Source organism: Muntiacus reevesi, chromosome 10, assembly GCF_963930625.1.
Source record: "Muntiacus reevesi chromosome 10, mMunRee1.1, whole genome shotgun sequence".
NCBI lineage: Eukaryota > Metazoa > Chordata > Mammalia > Artiodactyla > Cervidae > Muntiacus > Muntiacus reevesi.
This window is the reverse complement of record NC_089258.1, coordinates 53389217-53413691: the sequence shown is the minus strand read 5'-3', so window position 1 is coordinate 53413691 and position 24475 is coordinate 53389217. Positions and strand designations below refer to the sequence as shown.

Sequence of the window (24475 nt, the reverse complement as noted above, 5' to 3'; positions counted from 1 at the left end):
ATGTCCAGCTCCACCTTGACTAACCCAGCAGTAGTATTTGAGCTAACAGTGGATGGGATAAGGAGGTGGATCTGTATATCTGGATGCAGCAGGCTGGGAGGTAAGAGGGAGGGGAGGTTGAAGAACTCAGCCAGTAAGAAATTTATAATGTCTTTTTTTTTTTCCCTCCAGAGTTAAATATACTGGATCAAGAGATACACTTATAATCTTAATAGCTACTGACAGACTATATTTTAAATAAAGTTATAATTCATAATCCACTGATGAATTAATAGTGCCAATTTCCTTACATTTTCACCAGCTGTAGATGTGAATCAGTATGGTAATCTGATGGGTGAAAGAAAATACAATCTCATTTTGCTCTAATTTGGATTTCACGTCCACTATTGAAGGCAAACTTCTTTTTATATAGAGTTAAAGCTTACTTTTATTCTCCTTCCTGGAAATTGCCTGTTCACACACTTCGCTTATTTTTCTGATAGACTCTTGATCTATTTCATATTCACTAGTAGAAGTTCTTTTTATATTAAAGGCATTAATCATTTGTCATATTTCAGAAGATCATCTCATTTAACATGCATGTATTTCTGCAAAGTGGTTCACACTGAGGCAGGAAGTAGATGTCCCCACCCCCCAGAGGGTAAAGCAATTGGAGATTCATTCCTTGTGGACTGATACTCCTAGACAAGAATAGCAGGACAATTGAGCGAGGAGGCTGAACCCTGCCCAGATAAGAGATGAAAGACCACGTATTTTTCATTCTCAAAGTCAGGATAACTTCCTGACTACACATTCACAGAAAGCCTCCTTGGAGGTCAGTAATGGAGGGAGTACCACCCCATACATAGTAAGTGATGCCAACTACCCAAAGTCCTCTTTGGCAAAACTAATCTTGGCTAAGAGATGTGTATGCACACATGAGAAGTTACAGAGATAAACCAAATATGGGCTCAGAATGAGGCATGTCAAAATGACTGACCAAAGGAAACCTGGAAGAAATGCCCCATAAAAACAATTCTCAAGACTGCGACTCTGAGTCCGCAGGAGTGTCTATCCACAGGCATTGCACTCTTTTCCTCCTAATAAACACTTTACTTGTTTCACCACTTTCCATCTTTGTGGGAAATCTTTTTTGCAAAGCCAAAGGGCCAGGCCCTGGTCACTGACCACTGGTCTAGTGGCTAGGGTTTGGTGCTCTCATTGCCCTGACCCCATTTAATCTCTGCCCAGGAATGGCAACCTTGCTCCCCAAGCCGCTGCAGGCTGAGGCCACCCAACTTCAACATGTTCTCACATGTCATCAATGTGGGCCTGGGCCTCATACCATCAGCTGCTGTTGCTGCTAAGTCGCTGCAGTCGTGTCTGACTCTGCAACCCCACAGACGGCAGCCCATCAGGCTCCTCTGTCCCTGGGATTCTCCAGGTATGAATACTGGAGTGGGTTGCCATTTCCTTCCCCGATGCATGCACGCTTGCTAAGTCACTTCAGTTGTGTCCAACTCTGTGCGACCCTACAGACAGCAGCACCCCCAGCTCCTCTGTCCATGGGATTCTCTAGGCAAGAAGACTGGAGTGGGTTGCCATTTCCTTCTCCTGATACCATCTGCAGAAAGACTGAAAACTTAGATGACTCTGCTGTGAAGATTTGGGGATGCAGGCCCTAGGAAAGACTAACATTCCTGGGTTAGGAGTGGTGGTCTGAATGATGTGGTGGTCGGAATGATTAAGATGTGGGTTTAGAAGAGAATTGCCAAAAAACTAAATAAGCTGATTCTTCTAGAATACAGATGTAGCTCACCATTCTGCTTTGAAGGACGCTTCGATCTTTTTAAGCAGCCATGAGTCTCTCTGCTTAAGATAGATTTTCCAAACAAAATATGTTCCCTGGGGTACAACTGTGTTTTAAGGGAGAAAAAAATAATCGGTGGCCAAATATATTTCGAAGTGTTTTTTGTAAAGTGTTTTTATTGAAGGATTCTGCAGACACTTTTAAATGCTAATGCTCATTATGAAGCTCTAAGTAAAACTGGAATGTGTAGAGTTTCCAAAATTATTGAACTACAGTCCTTTGAGATTTATTTTTCAAAGTATACCACCACAGATAGTATTCATAGAATAAAAGTTTTATAAATGCTTGCTTAAGGAAATATCTATACACTCCATTGTAAATGAATAGCTTTCCTTGGATATTTGTCTTAGCACTGCCATCTTGTCACCACAGTCATTCAAACAACAGCAAAATGTATATAAAATTACCAGGGGACCGTGTGAGAAGATTCATAAATTCAAAGTTTAAGTTGAGTTGGAAGAATCTTAATGTAGTTAGATGTTGTAGAGTCATTCTGTGTGTGTGTGTGTGTGTGTGCACTTGCACGCGCGTGTGTGTTTACACCCTATATCTCCATAAAGGTTACCAAAAGGGATCCTCTTAACTTAAATAATATACAAAGGGATAGGTATACAGAGATGAGAACTTAATTTACTGAGAAACCTTTACTAAATATATAGAGCTAAAACAAAACATGATGTTTAAAATATTTTTAGCATTTTTGCCTTATGATGGATTTTAACTTCACTTAAAAACATTAAATCCTTTCTTTTTACAAATTTGTTTGCTACTATTTTTCCAGATTTACCCTGAATCCATTTAATTTTAAAATTTAGTTTTAATTTTGCCCATTTTAATTCATGAAGAAAGGTAAAATGATAAGGGACTAGTACATGGTTAAGAGAATTAATTCTCATAAATAACCTCTATTGACATGACTTGCTCATTGTCCATTTAAGTAGCAGGAACTATTGATAACATGTAAATAAATCATGGATAAGTATTCATTCTGGGTTCCTAAACTTGCCATTTTACCTGTAGCTCTCAATAATTACTGGTTGCTTCAACTCTCTAGCACATAGGAGCACTTCTAAAAAGCAAGATTATGCGTTGCCTATTAAAGTCATTGCCAGCATCTCAGAAACTGAAGTAAATGCTTTCACAAGTAGCATTTCCAATGAATAATGCTGAAATCAGACTTTTTTTTTCCATTGAAAATGCCTCAAGTAGTTGGCTCCTTTCCCATCGGCTACTTTGTAACTACGAATATGACAACATGACAGTGATTCACAGATGCCAAAATGTGACGAGCAGAGCAAATCTGTGTTCCAGATACGATAAGGTAAGAAAGACGGAACTCTCGGCCCCAGGTGATTTCCAGGAAGACACCGACATACAGTGGGGCTCGCTATCTACCCCATGCAGCCGCCAACTTTAATAACCGGAGAGGGAGAGAAACGCATCTAAAAATGCAAATGAATGAAAAAATAAAACTAGGTTGCATAGTAACATCTTAAGCAGATTTGAGAGATGTATGTTTGGGAAGCCTAAGCTTCAGCCCTGGAAAATGCTTTTTGTGTATTCAACACATTTTCGGTTAGAACTGAGAAAAATACATCAAAATTATGAGTGGCTTAGAAAAAAAAAATCCCTTCTTCAATCCACCAACCTTCTAAACAATGTGATATTAAGCAAAGTTTGCTTCTGGTTTTTACCAAAATATTTAGAAGCTTATTTTAAGTGTGCATCTGCTCCATATATTAGGGGCTGTTGCTACATCACTGGAAAAGAAAAACAAACAAAAGCCAGCAAGTTGCATCTTTGAAAGGCCAGATATATGTTCATAAAACCACTTCTCAGTTGTTTACTACAGTATTCAACAAAACTAGAAGCACTTTTTTACGTTTTGTACCTATACATTTATGTACAATTCTCGTCATATATTCTGATTCTTACCAAGTCTGATTGCAAAGTAACCCATGTAAGCTCACAAATGGTCAGAATTTATATGTAAAATCGATGTTTCTTCCTGTCACATCCAAGCTATGCTTTCATTACATACAATGCAGATGAATATTGAAGTAGTTTTACCAGAATGATGAGAAAATTAAAGATATTTTATGCTAAACTGCACCTAAGTAAACAGCTCAAAATCTAATTTGTAAATAAGGAAAGGCAATGTTTCTTTTAATTCATCACATTGACATTATTTGGATATATCTGTATATGTTACACAGTGGTAGTGTTTTTGAAAATTACATAGCACAGGAAAAAATATAATTTTAGTGTAGATGTTTTCCTAATTGGTTTCCAAGAAATGTTCAATGTCAATTTTAATGTCAAGATCAAAATACATTGAGAAGTTATTTAGAGATGGCGAGCTCTCTGAGACAAGGAGCCTTATTTGTTTACCATAGTATTCTAAGCACTTAGCATAGTGCCAAACACACAGTATATGTTTAATAAGTATTTGTGGAATGATTTAATGAATACATAGAGGAGTGAAGTCAATTAAATAAATGAGGCCTGATCAAAATATTTCACAAAATAGCCAAACTTAGCAATTAATTTAAAATAAAACTATTTCATGCCTAACTCTATAAATTAAAAACTGGATTTTTTAGCAAGGAATTACTCAATATTTCTTCATCATTTTTTTCTCTTTTTACTGGTGGCGTGTAGTGCAATAAAGCACCATTTAATGCCTAGAAACCATACTTTCAAAAGGAGTTTCAAAAGTACTTAATTCTAAAATATTGTGCTGCTTACTCACAGCAAGTCTATGAAAAAAGGCTTGTTGGGCACTAGAATATACCTCTTCTTCTCAGCCAATCTGACATTCAGGATTGACACAAGGGCTACAGTAAGATGTTCAGTTAAACATTCACCCACACAGGCTTCACATGTTTCTGACATTATGCTTATTATTGGGTGCTAACTATAACCTAAGCACACTTCAACTTCTCTACATGCATAACCTCACCGAAGTCAGCATTAGTATTATCCCATTATACAGACAAGAAAATGTAGGCTCAGACAGGTGAGAAACTTATCCAAGGTCATCTACTGAGGAAGTTGTGCATAGGGCATAAAACAAACAGGCAGAAAAAATACCTAATTTCTCAGCTAGACAGAAGAATCACTATAAAGGATATTCCAAGTCAGGAGAAGAAATTTAGACAGACTAAAATAATATGTCCAAAAATATAAAAAATGGGAGCATTCAATAGATTTAATCTGAAACAAAACAAATTTGTAAAAACTACTATATTAACCTATATAGGGGAGACTCAGGTTCAGTCCCTGGGTCAGGAATATCCCCTGGGGAAGGGAATGGCAACCCATTCTAGTATTTTTTTTTTTAATTCCAGCATTCTTACCTTGACAATTCCATGGACAGAGGAGCCTGGCGGGGTACAATTCATGGGGTTGGAAAGAATCAGACATGACTGAGCAACTAACACTTATCTACATAGATCATAGTGAAAAGACCAAGACTTTCAAGGTAACATTTGAATATAACATGGAACCAAGTCAGTACTAAGCTTTAAGAGGTTTTTCTTCTTTTTTCTTAATTTGAAGTATTGGTTGTTCTGATGATCTACACCACCTCATAAGATATGGACTTTTACCATTAATAGAATAGATTTTATAATTTAATATAGCAAAGGCCAATCATTAATATATAAAACCATCAATATTTAACATCCCAATGTAAGTTATTATGCCAAAATGGCCCAGAGGAAAAAAGGAAAATCCAAGTGTGGAATGAAATCTGTGTCCAAAATAACTCTTAAGGAGAGTGTCTCATTTGACTGGATTTGTAACATAACTACTTTGCAACTAAATAGATAGATTTCTCTCTCTTCTTTCTGTGTTTATTTTTCTCTTTCCCTGCATCCGTCTCTCTCTTCCTTCAGTCCTATTACTGCTTTTACTCGTGAAAGCAAACCTTAAAGGAATCTACAAAGAATGCCTGAAATATTTAAAACTTTGTGCACTACTTAATATTAAAACTGCTCCTGAGGGAAACATTAAATGCCACCTTTGGCTACTACTATGTTATAAAAGCTAGTATTAAAGTCCTCACCATGAGCAAATGCATAGAGCGGGTGACGAGTGTGCCATGTAAGGGAAATAATCAGGTACACATACTGGAACTACATAAGATAGATCTTAATGACCCGGATAACCACAATGGTGTGATCACTCATCTAGAGACAGATATCCTGGAGTGTGAAGTCAAGTGGGTGTTAGGAAGCATTACTGCGAAAAAGCTAGTGGAGGTGATGGAATTCCACCTGAGGTATTTCAAATCCTAAAAGATGGGGTTAATGTGCGACCCTTGGTATGCCAACAAATTTCGAAAACTCAGCAGTGGCCAGAGGACCAAAAAAGGTCAGTTTTCATTCCAATCCCAAAGAAGGGCAACAACAAAGAATGTTCAAGCTACCACAAAATTACACTCATTTCACATGCTAGCAAGGTAATGCTCAAAATTTTTCAAGCTAGGCTTTAACAGTATGTGAATCAAGAACTTCCAGATGTTCAAACTGGATTTAGAAAAGACAGAGGAACCAGAGATCAAATTGCCAACATCCATTGGACCATCAAAAAACCAAGAGATTCCAGAAAAACATCTACTTCTGCTTCATTGACTATACCAAAGCCTTTGACTGTGTGGATCATAACAAAGTGTGGAAAATTCTTCAAGAGATGCAAATACCAGACCACCTTACCTGCCTCCTGAGAAACCTGTATGCAGGTCAGGAAGCAAAAATTAGAAACAGACATGTTATAAGGGCTTGGATCCAAATTGGGAAAGGAGTCCATCAAGGTTGCATATTGTCACTCTGATTATTTAACTCATATGTAGAGTACATCATGCAAAATGCCAGACTGGATGAAGAACAAGCTGGAATCAAGATTACTGGGAGAAGATCAATAACCTCAGATATGCAGAAGACACTACCCTTATAACAGAAAGTGAAGAGAAACTAAAGAGCCTCTAGATTAAGGTGAAAGAGAAGAGTGAAAAAGCTGGTTTAAAACTCAGCATTAAAAAACAAAGATCATGTCATCCAGTCCCATCACTTCATGGCAAATAGGTGGGGAAACAACGGAAACAGTGACAGACCTTATTATCTTGGGCTCCAAAATCACTGTGGATGGTGACTGCAGTCATGAAATTAAAAGAAACTTGCTCCTTGTAAGAAAAGCTATGGCAAATTTAGACAGCATATTACAAAGCAAAGACATTACTTTTTTGACAAAGGTCCATATAGTCAAATCTATGGTTTTTCTAGTAGTCATGTATGAATGTGAGAGTTGTACCATAAAGAAGGCTGAGCACCAAAGAACTGATGCTTTCTAACTGAGGTGTTGGAGAAGACTCTTGAGAGTCCCTTGGACTAGAAGAAGATCAAACCAGTCCATCCTAAAGGAGATCATCCCTGAATATTCATTTGAAGGACTGTTGCTGAAGCTGAAACTCCATTATTTTGGCCACGTGATGCAAACAGCTGACTCCTGAGGAAAGAACCTGATTCTGGGGTAGACTGATGGCAGGAGGAGATTAAGAGAGATGGTTGGACGGCATCACCGAGTCAATGGACATGAGTTTGAGCAAACTCTGGGAGATGGTGAAGGGCAGGGAAACCTGGCGTGCTGCAGCCCACAGGGTCACAAGAAGTAGGACATGACCGAACAACAACATACTGGAATTGGATTAGCGGATCCTTACTTTCCCGTTTAAGAATTTTCTACTTTTATCAAACTGTAGGAAATCACCAAAGGTTCTGGAGCAGGGTGACATGGTCAGTGTTATGTGCTTGAAAAGAAAAGTCAGACTGTGTTTGGATTCTTCAGGAAAGGGGAGAAAATAAAACAAACAATAAAAAGCCTAGGAGCTGGGAAATTATATAGGAGGTTATGCACAAAATAGTACATGTGTCTATCATTACTGATCAAAATTAGACTTAGGATGTTTATATTGTTTTGCAAATTAGTCATTCAAAAATCTTGACTAACAACCCAGATTCTGATATTAGGCATTAATTATGCCTCATATGTCATATGACTATATGAATTAAACAAGATGTCTTAAGGAGTAATAATGTTGAAGCATATTTAGGACAAAAATATGCCTTAAAGGTTATGAGAAAGAGAGAAAGGGAGAGAGAGGCTGTCACAAGCCTGTGAAAACTTGCCTACTGCACTGAAAAATTACCCTCTAGTGAATTGCCTTCAGGCTGCATTTTCAGAAATTATATTCTAGTAGTGGTCAATTTTTCAACCCAAAGCGTGATATTTTTCTCCATAAATTTGATTCCCAGTCAATACTTTTTTATACATAATATGATCTAGGTATTTCACAGTTAAAAACAACCAAGGTTAAAATGTCTCATAAATATATAGCATCGTTAAACGTCGGCCATGTGAGGAGAGCGCTAGCGTCCCGTTGTTGACACTAGTGTGTTATTAGCCTACTTGTCAGTCTTTCTTCTCAGACAATTTCAATAAATAAACAGTGAATCTCATTATGTACAGTTCCCACTGTCAGAAGCTGCCATTCTTACCCCTATCCAAACAGGAGACATGCTAGTTATTTCTGTAAGAGATGGGCAACTTTTTATACGCCAAAACATGCTGTCATTACAGTGACGTTAGTTCCACAAGTAGTTAATGAAGATAATGACATAAATGATTAAGGTTAGGTGGTAAAGAATCTGCCTGCAGTGACGGAGTCCTGGGTTCAGTCCTTGGGTCGGGAAGATTCCCTGGAGAGGGGCATGATAACCCACTCCAGTATTTTTGCCTGAAGAAATCCAGGGACAGAGGAACCTGGCGGGGTACAGTCCATGGGGTTCTAAGGATCCAGACACAACTGAGCAACTCACACTTCATTTGAAATATGTGTTGATTTCTTGTGATTATAGCCTCAAGGTTTAATAGACCTGTACACTCTTTTCTCCCCAGACATGACAGTTCATAAAGCTCCAGCTAAACTCTGGCGCAGTACTCTGCAAACTCAGGGTGCACAGAGGTTGCCTGAAAAGATGAGACAACCCAATTTGCAACAGTGATCCAGGTTCATCTCTCTCCTCCAACTCATTCAAGCTCAGGGCAGCCCTCCTTTTGACTGACTTCATCACTGCCCCTCTGCTACAGGAGATTTCATACCCACTGCTTCATTTTTATCTAAGTTTTTTTTATTCACACTTGGTACAAAACATTTAACTTGTTGGTCTTGCTTTGAAGTCAAACTTCTGCTCACTACTGAATTCCTTCTTTTCCCCCTATGGACCAAGTCTTCCTTACCACAATCTACCAGCCACTGGACTCACTAGTAATCTCTAAAACCTTCGACTTGCTTGTGACTCTGCTGCTTCTAACATGACCTAATTCGAGAGCATCATTTTTGAGTCCTCCTTCTCCTGTTTCTCTTTTGCATCTTCTCTCTCTCTCTTCCCCCCCCCCGCCCCCATTTTAACAGTGGAATTCTTTACCCCAAATTTCTATAAGAGGCTTCCAGCTATTTTCTTGGACTCGCCAATTCACCCTTTGCTACCACAACATTAATCCTCAGAGACGACAATCTTTCAAGAATCCCCTGCTCAGGAACATAACATAACTGCTTTTGTCTCTGCTTAATTGTCACAGATGTCCATAAAGGGTCCTACCTGAGAGAAGGGACCTGTGTGGCTCTATGGGGCTAAATGTACTGCAAACTATGGAGTCAAAAGAGACAAATAATATTAGTGGGTATTCTCTAATCAGTCTGTTGATTGTTCCAGTTAAAAGTATGTTCCCAGTTAAAATAACTTCCACTTAGATCCACCTAATACATAATGCCACTTGAAAATGATCATCAGAGATGGAAAATCTTCCACTTTTATTTTCATGGAGGGACAAATATTTGGGTGAATGGTAGAAAAATTCTTGTCCATTTTCTCTCTCTTGAGCTGGATTAGTTTTAACATGGGATCTAAATATTGATTTGCTTGTAATCTCAATGAATTATTTTCAACTAACACTGAAAGCAACCTCAAACTAATACAGCATTACAATTCACATCAAAAAAAGTAAAGAAAATGTTATTATTTTGAATTTTTTCAAGGGACTTTTGCTTTGTGATATCACACATCATGTAGTCTCTGGAAAACTCACTGTTCAACAGTGGATGCAGAAGGTAAATCATGTTTTAGCATTGTTTTGGTTTGTGGTTTTGAGCTTAAAAACACCCTAAAAAGAGACTGAAGAAGCCTGTGGGTGCCCCTGGGCACACACAGAGAAGTGATGCTTTATGGGGGTGCATACAAGTCAGTGATTCTCTGGAATACAATGGAAGAGGCTGCATAAGTCTCAGGGCCTTGAACATTAAAGGCTACTGCCAATTTATTATTTCAATACATATCCAATTTTGTACTCTCCATGGTCTGGGGATGTGATATTGTTTACCTTGGAAAAAAAAGATAGTTTTCTACCCATTAGAACAAGAAACATTCTCTTCCTAACAACTGCTGTGCCATTCTGGAAAGTCAACTTTGCCTTGCTTCACTCATTGTTGATCATGGAACCAGATCTAAAAGCACAAAGTTTAAAATTAAATGGAGGAAACTCAGGTTTGTATTCACCTAGTTTTCTAGGAAACACTCTCAGGGTATATAAGTTCACAATAAATGTGAAGGAAGAAGAGAAAAAAAAAAATCTTGTCATAAAGTATGTTGTTTAGATATTTGGCTAACAGTGTTGTAACTACTTTACACTTCAATTGATGATACAAAGCAAAATAGACTAAAAATATTTTAATCAGAAAATAAGTCGTTCCAGAGAATTGTTTCCAAATTACATGAAAAAAGCAGAGTTTCTCTTTTTTGATAACTTGTCTGTCAAACTCAGGATAAGTTGCTCACAATTCAACATCCTTTTCCATTAAATTAGAGTACCATGGTTTTCCAGGAAACAATGAAATCATTTTTTACTTTTTAAACTCTAAAAATAGAGAATGTCACTAAACTAAAAGAAAAGGACATGAACTCTCCAGTGTTAAACACATCTGATCCGTGAGTTAATGAAAGACAAACTACCACAGCCTAATATAATTATGTCCCATTTGTCTTTGTGTTTAAAGCTCCAAAAACAAGATTTAGCACAGAAGTAGAAAAGATGCTAATTAATGACCTTTAGTGATTACCATGTGCCAGACACCTTACAGACACTGGCCAATTTGTTCCTCAAAACAAGTCCTGGTGGGAGTTACTGACCTCATTATGTGTGTGTATGCTCAGTCGTATCTGACTCTTGGCAACCCATGGACTGAGCCCACCTGGCTCCTCTGTTTATGGATTTCCCAGGCAAGAATACTGGAATGGGTTGCCATTTCCTCCTCCAGGGGATCATTCAGACCCGGGGACTGAACCCACGTGTCCTGCATTGGCAGGCGGATTCTTTGCCACTGTGCCGCCTGGGAAGCCTTCAATGCCCAGATACACTAACTGATTTGTGCAAAGTCACAGAAATTTTAAGTCTGGAATCAGGGTTTGAACCCAGGCAGCATTTGACTTGAGACCTATTGTCTATCACCACACCATATCTCCATACACAGCAAAGAGTGAATATGTAAAGGAAAGATTAAGCTCCTGTCATTTTTTTTTGAAATGTTAATGTAAACTTGCTTTCTCTGTATACTGTATACAAGCAAACAGTTGATTCATTAGCAGAATAATTAAAATGGGCCAATAAGTCAACAATGGAAATTCTAAAGGCATCCTAACCATTGACTAACCACAGGAATAAAAAACCAGGAAACCATGCTACATTCCTAGCCCCACCAAAGAGCCACTGGCTTGTTCTCCCTCCTCTATCCCAGTCTCTAAGAAGAGCAACAACTTCAAAATAGTCTCAGTAGATTCTTGGGAGACATTTGAGACATGCTCCTACCACTTCGCCTCCCAGTCCCAATCCACTTACCTGCCAAGTCTTCAGTTCTGCCTGGTAAACAGCTGTCAACACATCATCCCTGCCTGGATTTCAACTCCGGCCCCCGGCATCACGCTTCTTATTACCCACACGGACTCTTAGCGGGTATTCTCCTGCCTATTCTGGCTCCCCCACTCCCCTGACATTTCCATCACTAGGGATGATCATCCCAAGTTACAAATCTGACTATGGCCCACCCTGACTCTCAAATGGAATCTTGATACATTCCATTTTCACAGGACAAGACCAAAACTATATATCACGATACACAATGCCAAGTGCCATCTGCTCCAGCTCACGCCTTTTCAGTTTTTATCAGCTTCCTCTCTTCTCCTTGATAGTTTGGAAAAGGAAAATGTATACACCATGAATCATCTTTTTTATATGCCCGGGATTTTTGCCACCCAGCTCTTCTATCTAGCTCCCACTCACTTTCCACAGCACATCTCTGGGCAGAAGCTTCCTCTGCTGTTTCTATCCCACGCCCTTTGTGCCTCTCGTAGACTGGTATTAGGAGCCATATATCCCCAGGACAGGCAGGACAGGGCTTATTGCTCCGTTTACCTGTATCTTCTCTCCACTTACTGGAAGGGATGTGACCAATCATCAGTGTATTCCCCAGGGTTTGCTACAGTGCCTGACATGTAGTATGTGTTCAGTAATCACTTTTGCTTAAAAAAATACAAAACAAAACTAACATTATAAATATTAAATGAATACTGCTTTAATTTGCCTTTAGTACACTTTACAAAAGAGAAGAAAAACCCGCACACTGAGGAGCCAACCATATGTTTATTACCTAAGTAACTCAGGTTATTACTTCATGGCAAATAGATGGGGAAACAATGGAAACAGTGGGAGACTTTATTTTGGGGCTCCAAAATCACTGCAGATGGTGACTGTAGCCATGAAATTAAAAGATGCTTGCTCCTTAGAAGAAAAGCTATGACCAACCTAGACAGCATATTAAAAAGCAGAGACATTACTTTAGCAATGAAGGTCCTTCTAGTCAAAGCTATGGTTTTTTCAGTGGTCATGTATGGATGTGAGAGTTGGACTACAAAGAAAGCTGAGCACCAAAGAATTGATGCTTTTGAACTGTGGTGTTGGAGAAGACTCTTGAGAGTCCTTTGGACTGCAAGGAGATTCAACCAGTCCATCCTAAAGGAAATCAGTCCTAAATATTCCTTGGAAGGACTGATGCTGAAGCTGAAACTCCAATACTTTGGCCACCTCACGCAAAGAACCGACTCATTGGAAAAGTCCCTGATGCTGGGAAACATTGAAGGAGGGAGGTGAAGGGGACAACAGAGGATGAGATGGTGGGATGGCATCACTGACTCGATGCACATGAGTTTGAGTAAGCTCTGGGAGTTGGTGATGGACAGGGAAGCCTGGCGTGCTGCAGTCCATGGGGTCGCAAAGAGTCAGACATGACTGAGCGACTGAAACTGAAGTGACTCTAATTTTGAATTCTCAAAGAGGTGTCAATAATAACTATTTTTAAAAATTCAGGTCATAAGTTTAATATTGAATAAAGTGAACAAGTTACTTTTAAACAATAGCTCAACTGTAATGAGCTGAAAAGAATAAAGTAGAGTCTCATTTCTAAATTCAAATGATATTGTTGGAGATTTTTTTTAATGTCATACCCTCTGCTCCCTTAACAACATTCTGAAAGAATTTATCCATCAATTCATCACAATAGAAAAAAGGTTGTCATAGTTTTATATGATCTGAAGAGAAACCAGAGTATAAGGTTGTCATAGTTTTAAAATATTTGATTCAGCATTTATAAATGTTTTAAAACGTGACTGTTATTGTTAAAGGAGTTGAAATTTCCCCCAAATCCTCAAAACCAGTGCAGTGTTTTGATCACTGGTTCTACAGTTAGCCTTTTCTGGGTTTAAATTTTAGCTCCGTGACTTCCTTACTGCGCAGTTTGGGGGAAGATCACTTAACCTTGTTCAGAGCCTTTTTTTTTTTCTCAGTGCTAATGTAGAGTCAACTGTAATCTCTACCTCATAGGTTGCTCTGATATTGGTATAAGATAAAGCATGAGTAGAATGAGATGCACTGCTAGTCATAGTAAGGCTCCATAAGTAATTCCATTTGTTTGTTATCATTTTTATTATAAGCTTATTATATATTTAAAATTAACACTTTGAGAACACATTCTACCGAGTTTCACTTGTTTCATAGCCCACAAGTGGCTGGCAGTACTCCAGGGCTGCAGCATGATCAGCTATGTCTTCAGAGGCATGGAAGTATCTAGGGCATCTGGCTCTTCAAACCCAGCTGGGCTATCTCATAAGCCTTACCTCTTGGTGTCCAAATTTCCAAAGTCAATATGAAACTCACAGGGGATTCATGGAGAAGACAGAGTTGACATTGAATAAACTGTACTTTATGATTCCACAGGCTCACAAGCCACTGTCTTCCTCAACAAGGTAAACTTTGGATTTGACAAGAATGGCTTTTGCCTCAATTACTCTATCAAGACTTCTTGAGATGAGATCTGTACTTAACACCAGTGTAGGAGCACATGGCTAGCACTGTCTTCACAAAGAATGAGTTGATTTCTTTGGGGGATGAGGATATGCAAATAGACTGGATAAAGGCCAAAATAGGCTAACAATGAGGACGGCAACCCGGGTACACTGCAATTATGGCCACACATGACCCCTGATTCCCAGTAACAGGTATCAGAGCCAGAGAAGGACCGGAAAGAAAACCAGAAAGATGGAAGGTCTTTTGTTGTTCTGTTACTCTTGGTACCTACCTCTTTGTCCAATCACAGTCCTCCTTCTATTAGACTATTTGTGTAACAATCTTATCGACACTTAATTGCGAATTACATAAAGCCAGGTTTCATGCCCCATGCTGCTATGTGAGGACTGAGAGAATTTGCCCAAGGAAGATGAGTCAATCAATTACTAACAAGATGTCTACAGTCAAAGCCAACTTAAAATGCAATGCAAAATTCAGATATGGCTTAGATATTAGCCATCGAGCAAGGTACATAATCTCGCCAATTGGAAGGCCACAATAGGTAAAGCTATTTCAATAATAGAAGATTGCCATAATTTATATTTCATATTTAAATAAGAAGAATAAGAGTTAAAAGTAATGTCTGGAGTAACCACTTGTCTGTAGTATTTAATCAGAGTAGGGAAAATAATCTCTTGAATGGATGTGCAAGTGACTGCCTCTCCAAGCTGCCATCAAGATATTCAAAGGGATAGGATCAGACTAAGTATGCAATAACAAAGGCAAGATAGAAATTCACTTGCAGGTAACTTACTTGCAGCTGAGGAGCATGTATACAAAAAACCAGGTGCATCAAAAACCCAGTGTCACTGTTTCCTTTTTTTTGGTAGCATCGATTGACTAAATGTCTCTAGAGAAGAAATGAGAGGAGTAAAATCTCTGAAAAGAATGTAACAAGGTCTGTAAAATCCCTCCAGACTAACTGGGTTTATAATCTAAATTAGATTAACAAGGTCTACACTCAATGGAGGTTTCAATTAGGCAAGATCAATTATAACAACTGCACAGTTTCCACAACTTAAGAGGGGGAAAACAATATTATACCTAAGTTACATGTAACTAAAATTAATTTACCTTTCATGGCAAGACTCTCAGAGAGAATAAAATCTGACAACAGTGTTTTAGCATCTTGAGACTTCACGGACACTATTTTTATGAATGTACTTGAGTTCCTAATAGACACTTATCCATATAAAAATATAGAGCTAAATTGCAAGTAATTTTTTTTTCAATTCAAGATAGCTAAAGGAACTGGCCAATTATTTTGCTTGGTTAATCATCTTTTTTATGCTTTGTGAAAGGAATTCATGGGAATTGCATCCATTTCAAAGGTACAAAATTGTTTCACTTGATTCCTTATTCTCTATAAATCATAATCTCTAAAAACAGAGGTATCTCCCATACTTAGAAAAACCTAAAGAATATGTTCAGTCACATGTGACTCTCTTAAAAACATTGATCCTCTATATCCAATTGCATTTCACGTAGCTATTCAAGATTTGTATCAATTTTCTAGAAAAGACTCCATCTCCTAAAAATAAAGAAGGAAGGAAGCAAGGAAGGGAGGGATAGATATAAACAGAAGGAATTTAAAAGAAAGAAAAATAAGAAAACTATGAAAGTTAATATTTTAAAGCAGAATTGTAATTAATATGTCTTCTATAGGAGAAACTGGCAAATAGAATTAAATTAGCTGAAGAACAGGTAATTCATAGAAAATCTAGGTAAATTTTAAGATTTTTTTAAATTTGCTTTTAAAACAAAGATCTCTAATGCTTATTTTATTGAACTAAATCAGTCATGTCTGGCTCTTTGCCACCCATGAACTGTGGTCTACCATGCGATTCTCCAGGCAAGAATACTGGAGTGGATAGCTGTTCCCTTCTCCAGGGACTCTCCCCAACCCAGAGATGGAACCCAGGTCTCCTGCATTGCAGGCAGATTCTTTACCAGCTGAGCCACCAGGGAAGCCCATGTATATATCAGCTAAAGTTTTATACAACGTAGTACTTGGGATGTTGGTTTTCTACCCTTAATATTTAAGAGCACAGTTTACAGTTCTTCCTTCCCATACAAATCTCAAATATGACATTTAAAAAGGGGTAAATATACAGAAAGAAGCTTATGCACTCTTAAAGCAAAAACTGAAAAATACTATGCACTGAATATTGCTTTGAATTTTGTGAACATATATAGATTGTTATGTCTCTTTTGACAGTGAGATTACAGAATCCAATGATTCTCAAGCCACTCTAGACATACTATTTAAATACTTAATAATATGGACTCATTTATTTCAAACTGTAATGACTGTGAGAATGAAATATATAATGTACATTGCAACCTAACACATACACATCCCATAAAAGTTTTATGAAACAATATATACCCTTGCCAAGTGCAAAATATAATATTTTTAATTCTACATTTTCTATTTTAGTCCAGTCAAAGCTATTCATTTTTACAAAAGTGTTCTTAAAAAATGAAAAAAATCTTTACAACTCCATTAAAGATATGTGAACTCAGTGGGGTCTAAGGTCCATTTATAAAGGCTATGTGTTCTCTTTGTAAATGGAAAACTCTGGAAAAGCCACATTTAAGATTCCGAAGATGAATTAAAGGCTGATTCCAAATGCAACCTTCAGGCACTGTGCAACAGAGAAATCTTGATTATAAATGAAACAGGAATTTAAAAGAGCTTTAAAAAAATCTGGTAAGCATTTATGTAGTGTTTGCTATGTGACAAGCACATAGTTGTGCTCTGTGGATCCTGTTTCTCTTAATCCTTCTGCCAGTTCTTCATGAGGTCTCAACTAATGGGTAGAGAATCTGAGGTACAGAGTGTTTATCGTCCAAAGAGCTGTCTGTTTATCAATGGAGGTTATGTCTGCAAATAGAGTATTAACCTCAAAAGATGCTGAGTGATGAATACTGAGGACTCAGTTGCAAAGAACATTTTGATAGTTCTTAGGAAATCTAGACACTTTCCAGAACAGAAATATAGGGAGGAGAGTATCATTCTGGGGCTTAATAGGTGATGTGAGGGGTAAGGAACCCTACTGTCAATGCAGGAGATGTAAGAGACGCGGGTTCAATCCCTGGGTCAGGAAGATTCTCCTGGAGGAGGGCATAGCAACCCACTCCAGTATTCTTGCCTGCAGAATCCCACGGACAGAGAAGCCTGATGGGCTACAGTCCATGGGGTCGCAAAGAGTCGTACACGACTAAAGTGATTTAACACACATGCACAGTATCGTTCTAGATTAATCTAGCATAAAGCAGGGACTCAAGGAGTCAGAAATGTGACATTAGTCTTATTGCTAAGGAAATATGGTGTCAACAACAATGTCAGTAAGAATGGTTAATGTCTGCAACTGGTTTCAAAGGTTGGCCTGGAGGTGAGAAGATTTGTCGATAAAACAGTAAAGTATTGGCAGGAAAACAGACACATAGGTCCATAGAACAGAACAAGAGACCAGAAATAAACGCACACATACATGGTCAATTAATTTATAACAAAGGAGCCAAGAATATGTAATGAGGAAAGGACAGACTTCAATAACTGGTACTGAGATAACTGGATAGCCACCTGCAGAAGAATTAATATGGACCACCATACATACACAAAAGTTAACTCAAAACCGTCCTGAGACTTGAATTTACATTCAAGTACCATCCCTGAAACCAAAGAACTCCGAGAAGACGACATAGGAAGTAAACTTTTTGACATTGGTCTTCGTGACTTTTTTTAAATCTAGTATAAAAAGCAAAACAAGTACAAGTTCAAACTAAAACACTTCTGCCCAGCAAAGGAACAAAGTGAGAAGTCAATCTACTGAATAAGAGATTATTTTCAAATCACATATCTGAGAAGGAGTTAACATCCAAAATAGACAAAGAACTCACACATCTCAGTGTAGGGGGAAAAAAATCCAATTAAAAAATAGGCAGAAGACCTGAAAGACATTTTTCCGAAGACAACATACAGATGGTCAACAGGCACAAGAAAAGATGCTCAGCATCACTACCAAAGAAATGTAAATCAAGACTATAACAATCATCTCAAACCTCTTAGAACAGTTAACACTAAATAGATGAGTGCCCGGGAGAATGTTCAGAAAAGGAAACGCCTGTGAACTGTTAGTGGGAATGTAAACTAGTGTAGCCACAGTGGAAATCGGTATAGCAGTTCCTCAAGAAAATAAAAGGCAGAGAATTTTTGCAACTAAGTACAGTAACAGACTGTTAAGTTACCTAGACATATTATGGTGATCACTTTACAATGTATACCAATATCTAATCATGTTGTATACTCAAAACAAATATATTATATGTCAGTTATACCCCAATTGGAAAACAAGCTACCATGCTCCTTGGCACATTTTTACCTCTAATTCTTCACTTGTAAAGGGGTACAATGCAAATTAATCTATCATTGAGGATTGTCATGAGAATATGTAAAACATCCAGTAACTAACTTTGGATGCAGGAAAACCATTATAAATGGTTTACAATCTTTTTTATCTTATGCTCATTCTTATCAATTCTATAATTTGTGTTTTTTTCCTTCTCCCCAAGCCTGAAATTAAATTGTGAAATGAAACTAAATCTATAGGGAGAAGGCTAAGTGGCCCAGGTCTAATGCAAAAAGATGGGAAGAGACTGGATTCAAGTATTCATACTCTGCGATGACTAACCTGAATTTCTCAGTTGAGAAGACTTACAGTTTTTGATTTCACATCAAGTGTTTGTGTCCATCTGCTTCTGAGTATGTTGTTAAATATGCTTGACAAGAAAGAAGCATAAGGATGATGTGATTGCCACTTTCCAAGGAGAGGGGGGGAAAAGGACTAAAATGATCTACTTAAATCTGTCAGGTTAATAGTATTTTATGATGTAAAGCTTCAGTTTATCTCTTTAAAAAAAAGATTAACAAAATACTCCTTAGGGCATATTTCCCAGAGAAATCTAATAGCTTGGTATTGATGTCAGGAAGGGTACAGTCAACTTTGTATTTAGTAAATAATTTTGATTTCTTGCCTATTTTGACTGTCCTTCAAAAGTTTTATCCTTTGACTAGAGTCATATAAGTGAAAATATAAGAGAAATAAGAAAACATTGAAAAAAAATTGCTTCATTTTATTTCTTTGCCAGTGAACTGAAGATATGATTAAGAAATATGCCTACATCCCTCCCTAAGCAGAAAAGTGACAGTAAAAACAAATAACTAAGGGGAAAAAAATCAATAACTTTGAAAATATAATTAAATATTTTATAAGAAATAATTATGAAATGAAAGTCAAATGACATTTTTGGAAAATTATTTGCAACAAGTATGCTAACTGGGTTAATAATATCTTCTGTATACAAATTCTGAGAGATAAAAATGTTAACACCAAAACAAAACTGGACAAAGAACAAGAGTAGACAAGAAGCAAAGAGATAAAAGGCTAAAAGTTAGACTTCATTCGGCCTCCAATAAATTAAAAAGTGAACAAGCAAGTTACCATTATTACCAAAATGACTTTTTTTTTCACAAAGTTTTATTATTATTTTTTTGAATTGCCTATAAGTCTGAAGTAAGTATACAGAGACATAGATATCTATATATTACTATGAATGTTTTGAAAGTGAAAAAAAATATCTTTGTAAAAGCTGTTACCTGTAAATGGGAATTGTAGACAGATTTAATACCAAAATCACAAAGATTGAGTGTAGGCCATCTAGACTAGAAAATGGCAGACACATGTCACTGATTTCCGTTCATACCCCTTTTATTGGTACTAATATTGCTTTCTGCTGCAAGAGATCATGCGTGGTGAAAATTTCCAACTCAGTAAGTACCAAAGGAAGAAAGAGCAAAATGATCTATTCATTCCAAACTAGAGGTCCTAAAATCAAGGTTTCCTTAGCTTAGATATGTTCACCCAACTTGCAGCTCCTGCAAAAGCTTCTAACTTCCTCTCCTATTTTGTTCAAAGAGCCAAGGATGAAGGTTTGGAAGGTTACTTGTGTATAAAGAAAGAGAATCCTATTTTTCCACAGAAGACATTAGGAAATCTTTTATCCTTAAGTACAGACTATAACTGATGAACCTAACAATGGCATGAAAACCAGGCTTACTTCTGAACCACAAAGGGCTTTTTTTAAGGGAAATCCTTTAATGGTAGCTTCTTTGTCCTGTATTGGTCTCCCTCTAAGATTTTACTAAGCAAAGTGAATTTTAAAAATTCAGAGATAACATGATTAAACTTGATATTATAAGGAAAACAACAAAATTATCAAAGCTATTAACCAACTAGCAAATCATTAAAAAAAAAAAAAAAAAAAGAACCTTAGAAAATGAACCATTTCTACAGATATGGTGACCCACGTCTTTGCTGGTCTGGCGATTTCCCGGACTTCCCACTGAAATCCCTGCCTCTCAGAAGTCACTCTATTCCAGGCACACCACGACAGTTGGTTACCTTAAGACTTGAATCTTAATATAGATTTATTTGCCATTTAGAAAATAATAACCTACCTTTAGACAGGAGAGGCTATTGTTTCTTAGTTACTTTAGCCATGTCCCACTCTGCAACCCCATGGACAGCAGGGGGACCAGGCTCCCTGTCCTTCACTCTTTCCGGGAGTTTGCTCAAACTATGTCGAGTCGATGATGCCATCCAACCAGCTCATCCTTCCATCAATCATCCCCAGCATCCAGGTCTTTTCCAGTAAGCCCCCTCTTTGTGTCATGTGGCCAAAATATTGTAGATCAGCTTTACCAAGCTTTACCATTTACCAAATACTATATAATGAAGGGCTTCTCGAAGGGTAAATGGAAATTCTCTATTCCTAATACCAAGGCAGGCGAGGTTCTTGATTAATGAGTGTCTCATTTAACCAAAATGTTCACCAGGTTTCTGATGGAAAGAAGCCATTCAATACACATCTCCCTCTAAAATGAGGGAAAAAAAACAAAAACTTGAGCTAGAGCATTCCATCTCTTATGGGATTTATTCAGAATCCAACTCTCTCAACCCAAATAATTCTGGACCTGGCATACTGTTCAAGAATATCTCTATGGTCTTATTTTTTTTCAATATATTTATTCAATAATGTATTGAGACATGTAAATGCATTAAGAGCTAACTGGCACATAAAACACAATAGAGTTCATGGCTGTTCCTGATTAAGTATTCTGGTACTTTATCAGTATTTCCAGGATCTTTAAAAAACTATAAAATATTTCTTGGCATACTAAACTATACAGGGACAAAATCTCCTCCTCACTTGGAGTTCTAAGAAGGGAGATACTGTAGACTTATGTTGTGTGACATCAATATAATTTGATTTGACTATTTCTGGATCAATTAAATTTCTTAGTTTATGTATTAAAACATCTGATGTGACTCTATTGACTGAATATATCAAGTTAGTTAAAATAGCTCTATGTAAAAGTATATGCAAATTAATTATAAATATGGGAAAATGCACAAACTTTAAACTACTAAGAAGTATGAAGTAAGGACAGATTTTTAATTAAATGGGGGATAAGTGGAACAGCTTAACTCTGTCAAATGGAAAGACGTTCTTGTCAAAATTGTAAAAGCTCAACTTTTTCTCCAGATATTTTAGTAACATTCAAATGCACAGATATTTGGATTCACCATGTAGACAAAACATCCTACTGATTGCTTGAATTGATTAAATTTATTCATCTCTTTCAGATGACAGCGCTATGTGGGAAGACTGATTTTCAACAGTTTGTCTAATGACAATCTTGAAAATGAAAGAACTTCTTTGGAATAGATTTTTCTCAAAAAGCAATGCTTCCATCTTCTTGCTTCCAACTTCTTGGGAATCTTCAGAAAAGTGACATTCTCTTTTATGTTGTTTAACTGAAAGAAAGGATTAAGAGGCTGATACAGAACAGTTTTCCCTGGCTATCTATCTATAGATTTGAGCAGATTTTGGCATGATTTGTTTTTGAAATAAAGAGTCATAAGATTAAGATTATGGATTATAATTTTCTTAACTATTCAATGACAATTTCCTGATTGTTGAGCATAGATGTGAAACAGTACTGTTTACTGTCACTCCATCATATCCATCCCTAATTTTGACATTAATATTTCCGAACTGGACTTCACTGTGACACTAGTGTTAAATGAGAATGTTAGCAATCAGTATTTTCAGAAGAGAACTGTAGAATCTCATATTAACAAAAGCATGAAAGATGGCCAGAAGATAATACTCCATGGTGAAGGAGACCAAGAACCAGGATTGGAGACAGAGGATATTATCACCGCTTTAGATCAGAAGGACCATATTTTTACCTAAGACGGAGAATACCATCTCGTGTGTATGAACTTGGAGCTGGCTGAAGTTTTGTGTGGCTTCCAAAAGGCAGTCTACTCTTGATGACCAAACCATAGTCATCGCTTCTCATCCAGGTCAGATTGTCAAGCATAAAGACATCAACTGTGTGCTAAATGAAGGCATGCCAATTTATCATAGACTAAATGAAAAGGGCTGCCTAATCACTGAATTGAGGTTACACTTTGCCAGGAATGGCTTTCTCTCCCCTGATAAACTCTCTTTGCTAGAAAAACTCCTGAGAAGAAGGAAGTAGAAGAGATTGATGAAATGGACCAAGTAAAACTAGTGGACTTTGATTCAGCTCAGGAAAGATGGTGCCACTCAATGGAGAAGCATATGAGGATGATGATCATTCTTGAGGTGGTCCTCAGGGTCAGACTTCTTACAAAGGCCAGGAGTGAAACTCACTGCTGGCATTTTATTTTTAATAGTAACGGAGTGAAGGACTATAATCATCATACTTTCACTACTTGCTATTATTTTAATATTCAAGCATAGCAGTGTTTGAAAAGTTAGATGAAGATTTTACTTGCATATAAAAGTTTAAAAATACCTCAAAATATTGGATATTTCAAAATACTCAATTGATTGGCTTTAAATGCAAAAAAAAAAAAAAAAAGAAATGTAGAATATTCTATTCTTCCAACATTATTATGTTCTCATACTTCTCAGCACAAGATGTGGTTCCACCTCAAAATAGGGGAGACTATCTTAAATATTCATTGGAAGGACTACTGCTGAAGCTCCAATACTTTGGCCACCTGATGCAAAAAGCCAACTCATTGGAAAACACCCTGATGCTGAGAAAAACTGAAGGTAGAAGGAGAAGAGGGGGCAGAGGGTGAGATGGTTAGATAGCATCACTGACCCAGTGGACATGAATTTGAACAAACTCCAGGATATAATGGAGGACAGAGGAGCCTGGCATGCTGCAGTCAATCCACAGGGTCACAAAGAGACAGACATGACTTAGCGACTGAACAATAACAACATTTTAAAATACACAAAACTTCAAGATATTATTTATCAATTTAATTGTATTATAAATAACTTCTTGTTATGAAGACAGAGTAACTTTCTTCCAAAAAACATTGAGTTGCATCAAAATGCTTTTTACACAAGAACTTTACATTTTAGAACTAGGTAAATGAAGGAGATTATGAATTAGTTATTTGCCCCACTTCCACTGGTACCATGCCAGCTCCATCTCGTACTAATTCCACTGTTGTTCATTTATAGAAATCACTATTTATTATGAGTTCTTCTGATATTAGGAAGCTCCCTCCTTGTTTTGATTGCACATATTTTGGAAGCAAGTCATGCCTTCACTTGAATCCAGCTTCTTTATACATTGTTTTATAGCTGGATCAAATTGTTATTTAAACCCCAGGTTAGATCAGCAACATAATCTGCTGGGAAACACCATACTGGGAGAACAAAGCATTAATATTTATTGAAAAATTTGTAGACAGTGGCCTCAGTTATATATCTTTGACTATTTCTGAGGTACAAAATCTGTTTTACTGATGAGAGAACAAGAACTCTGAGATGAGAGATATTTTGGAACTTGTTCAAAGACACAGTGTCAGGGTTGATATGCAAACTGTGATCTATCAGGATTTCAAAAGTTTTTATTATTTTCATTGTATCTCACTAATCTTCATTCTAGGAAATCCAAGTAGCAAACTGAGATGACAAAAGTTTCTTAATCATTTAGACTGAGATGGAAGATATTTGAAATTCTTACCCAAT

The 24475-nt window shown here is 37.2% G+C and overlaps 1 pseudogene; it reads left to right on the top strand.

The window, feature by feature from the left end:
* Positions 1-23221, top strand: LOC136176369 (dnaJ homolog subfamily A member 1-like; annotated as a pseudogene).
* Positions 23222-24475: the final 1254 nt, after the last annotated feature.